We start from the raw sequence: 5,000 nt of genomic DNA on the forward strand, positions 1-5,000 counted from the left end.
TGTGTGTGTGTGTGTGTGTATAAATATATAGATAGATACACATATATCACATACATACATACACATATATGTATATATATATATATATATATATATATATATATATATATATATATATGTATATATATATATATATATTGATGAGAGACGATGTGAATCGCTATATTGCACTTTGTGCTTTGATTTATATGCTGTGTGAATATTGACAAGATGCATGATTTATCAGAGTCAATAGAGGGATTGGAGGAAGGGGAGGAAATGATAGAACAGACAAGAATTATTGTAATGATGACAGTGTTTCCGATATATTGTAATAATTATTACTCTGGTTAAAATAGTAATGATAAGTATTATTGCTGCTCTGCCAAGAAAAATCGAGAGAGTGCTGGTTTTCCCTCATTTGTCCGCCTTTGTTTGTATCTTTGTTTGTCCATTAGTTTATCTGTCTGCCATTGTGTCTGTCACGATTAACTTGACATTCAGCTCCTGCAAGTTAAATGGAGTAAAGCCAAACTTTGTGTATTTAAACCATCGTGCATAGAAAGGCATGAATTGAAATAGTTCGTATGTCTGTCACACTTATGTTGTCATCCAACGCGACAACGTTGAATGGATTCGCATTCATCCTTCATACAAAGGAAGACCCGATGTCTCCTCGGATGGACTAACAAGTCTTTGAGACATCCTAATCCTTGTAACTCCTTGTAACTCTTGCTTAGATGTGCAGGGACTGAGACCGTCCTTCTCTCTGTCTGTGTGTCTGTCACTATAACCTTCTCGTCGCAACTCCTCCTACACGGTTGAATGGATTACAGCCAAACTCACTACAAAGTTAGACCATCATGAAAGGATGTGCATGGAGATAGATCATCCATTTGCCATCCGTCAGTGTGTCTGTCACAATTACCATTTCATTGCAGCACCTCATACACGGCTGAATGGGTTTCAGTCAAACCTGGTACAGAGATAGACTATGATAATGCACTGAAGCGCATGCAAGGAGGTGCTTTTTTGTTGTACGTCAGTGTCTGTGACGCACTTAACGTTGTCTTCGCATCTCCTTATTCCACTCAAAACTGGTACAAAGTTAGGCCTTCTTGCTTAGAAGTTCAAGAATTGAGATTGACATTCTTTATATCCATCACTGAGTTTTTCACTGTGTTATTTTAGCTCCTCTTATATGGTGAAAGAGATTTGTGTCAAACTTTGTACAGAGGTGGACCATTATTCCTTCAAGTTGTGCATTAAAACTTTTACCTTTGTCATTCTGTCAGTTTGTCTGTCATGGTTAACATTCATCGCACCTCCTCATACAAAGTTGAAGGGATCACTGTCGAACTTAGATGATGACAGAATTAGGAATTTCATTTATCGGAAGCCTCATACTGAAAAGCTGCTTTGGGTCGTTAGGGGACATGCATTGCTTTATTCGTACTTTCAGAATGTTTGTTATAAAAGTTTTAACCCTGATAAATCATAGCAATAGTAATATAAATAGGGGAGTAGGAGGAGTGTTGGTTGTAGCATAGCATAGGAAATGCGATATGGAAGAGACCTTAAGGGAGAGAATGGAAGGATTGTTAAGACACGACGAAAACACCTGTACTTTTTATGGTGAACGTAGCGGAGATGAGACTACAACGAACGCCATTACTAAAAAAAGAATGCTCCTCTCCCTTCTCCTCCGTATCATTGTAGAAGAACGACCCCGAGTTTAAATATTGGCTAAGAAGAGCTTGGGACCAGGTCAAGATGAGGGGCGGCTCTTGGCGAGTTCCAGGAATCGGTTCTTGGAATCCCACCAAAGATCCGACTCTCGAGGAGGAAGTGGTCACCTCAGAGAAGCTTGAGTGAGGAAGTTGAGTGATTTCTTTTCTTTCTTTTTTCTGAGTTGGTGCATCTCATCCTTCCCGAAGGGAACGGTACTGATAGTAGGCTTTTGACTAATGATAATGATTGATTGTGTTGTTAAATTATTGTTAAAATAATAAGACCATCTTCGAAGGAATAGTGGTCATTGTTGGGCAAAGGGAAGAGATTGAAATGTAGTGGGTGGTTACATCTAATAGACAATATTTGTTTAATCAGTTAATTGCTTCTCTGACTCAACGATTAAAGCTTAATGATTTTCCAGATAAAAATAGGTATTTTATCGGCAATCACAAACCACCTCGTAAGTAATAAATACCAATATGAGAGAGAGAGAGAGAGAGAGAGAGAGAGAATAAACAAAGCACTGGGAGAGGTCTTTGAAGAGACATTTATTATGATAATGAGCTTATTGGCTATTTTGAGTCTGCCAGTGATGTTCCAACAACGTAGAGAAGTAGGAGAGAAAAACGGTGTTTAGGGGGCTTTTATGTTGCTCATTAATGTTGAATACAAGGATTTTTTTAAATGCGTATCGGAGAGGGATGGAAATAATAATAATAATAATATTCGTTTCGTTTTGTTTCTTTGATGTATTTTTGTTAACGAACTGTATTTTTATCAGATAATTTTGGTGCGCTGATGAGCTCATGTTTGTCTTAATTGTTGAGATTTTTCGTCCGCCGTTCCCAACTCATTAACAGTATGTGGACGTAGATGATACGGTGGTGAATTTTGTACCTTTATATAATACGTTTTTGTTTCTTTACGGATGTCTATATATATATAATATATATATATATATATATATATATATATATATATATATTATATATATGTATATGTATATGTATATGATATATATATATATATTTATATATATATATAGATCTACAAGGAAGCTAGTGACGTGAGAAGGGGTAATGAACGAATTGATTTTAGAATAAACTGTGCAAATGGAGATTTTCTGTCTGAAGTGACTGCAGTCCAAGGTCGCTGGAGTATTTTCAAACGTCGTTGAATGCGGCAGATAGATAAGGACAGAGGAAACGGTGCAAGAGTGGAATGCTTTAGTGTAAGTTTGAGAATGACTGTGAGAAGTGACAGTTGAGAACGTGAGGAGAGCAGTTAAGAGGGTGAAGAATGGAAAGATAATAGTAATTTGAGAATACAAGTGAGATTTTGTGAATGAGTGGCTGACCAGGATTTGTAAGGGATTTCTGGCTAAGGGAATGTTCCGAAGGAATTGATGACAGTAATAGTTTTTCCATAGCATAAAGGTAAATACGATAGAGGAAATTGTAAGAATGGTAGGGTCATAAGTATCTTAATTGCCAGAGGCTACTTTTCGTGGTTTGGCGATACGTAATTTTTTTTTTTTTTTTTTTTATTTTTTTTTTTTTTTTTTTATGGGAAGAGCTTATTGTCCATGTATGTACATCCTGCGAATATATTTATATAGATAAATAACATTCGAGATGATAAAATAAAGAAAGAAATCATATCTTAGCGTTGACACCATCTCTTAAAGCTATGTATTCTATATATTATATGTTGCTCTCTCTCTCTCTCTCTCTCTCTCTCTCTCTCTCTCTCTCTCTCTCTCTCTCTCTCTCTCTCTCATATGTCTTATACAGAAAAGAATATGAATATCATGTATCTGTTTGTTTATCTATTAAATGTCGGTTAAGCGAATCTGTTCCCCAGTGAACATACCGAAGACATAGTTTGAACGATGGTCATTGTTTCATCTCAAGGTTAACAAAACCACGTAAAAAAATAAAAAAAAGAGTAAAACCACCCCATCACTGCGAACAATCCCCAACCCCACACTTTAACCCCCCCCCAAAAAAAAAAAAAAAAAAAAAAAAAAAAAAAAAAAGTCTTTATTCGCGTAGTCCACCTCTCCACAAAATTACGTTGGAAAAACAATTTTAGAGATCTTAAGTCAAACAAATTATCAGATAGACAGTAGATCTATTTCAAAGGTCGTTGATTGAAGTGAAAACGCGATTAAAACAGGTTTAGGATATAGATACCTTTCACCTTGAATGTACTAGAAACTGCATTCAGATGTTTGCTTAGAAATTCACAACATCGGGATAAACTTTCATGTGATGAAAACAAACACTTTCGTCCTTTCTCCTGTTCGAACGTCTTTGCTCTTATCTTTTGCATATCAACACTATTTATATAATTGTGGATTTTTATTCAGATTCTTGTTTTATTGTTTTTCCCATAGGCGTGTTAAGACCTGCGTACTTCAGCCACTGACTAAATGTGCAGCTTTAATTGATGTATTATAATAAAATTCATAGCTTACAGCCTCTCGTTGTCATCAGCAACGAGCGATTAATTTCGGATACGCCGAAGAGCTATACAGTGTGAAGGTATTTAAGCATATATTGGTGCTTTTGATACGTCGGTATGCGTAAGTGTATATAAAGTAGGTACATAATGTGGACATGTCATTTGTTATATATATATATATATATATATATATATATATATATATATATATATATATATATATATATATATATATATATATATATATATATATATATATATATATATATACACACAAAAATAAAGGTACAGTTAAGGCAGAATCCACATAGGAAAGTAAAATAATGGAATAAGCGCCGCTGCAAGGCCTTTCGACTTCTCGTCCTTTACTAAGCAGGACGAGAAGGCGGAAGGCCTCGCAGCGGTTACTCCATTGTTTCACTTTCCTTCGTTGATTTATATAGTCATCACGTTTCAAATTTTCATGATTCAGTTATACATATATATAGTACGTTCATACATACATACATACATGCAGTTTCGCGGATAATTGGTATGAATCCCCTCCCATCCCAGTTAGCTCTAAACCAAACTGGAAATGATGCCCAGATCAAACGAAGGAAAAGGAAATTTTTATGTAATGAAGAATATAAAAATCAAGGCTCCTTGATGTCAGATTGTTTGATTGATTAGTTTCTGATAAATGGCTTCTTAACTGCTATTTTCATCGACGCCTTGTCTTGACTTAGGTCGAATTCGAGGCTGCAAAACTTGGAGAGCTATACAAAAGAATATTTCCCAAAGCGAAGAGTGGAATTAGATTTTTTATCGACTTTTTCATG

Source organism: Macrobrachium nipponense, chromosome 19, assembly GCF_015104395.2.
Source record: "Macrobrachium nipponense isolate FS-2020 chromosome 19, ASM1510439v2, whole genome shotgun sequence".
Classification (NCBI taxonomy): Eukaryota; Metazoa; Arthropoda; class Malacostraca; order Decapoda; family Palaemonidae; genus Macrobrachium; species Macrobrachium nipponense.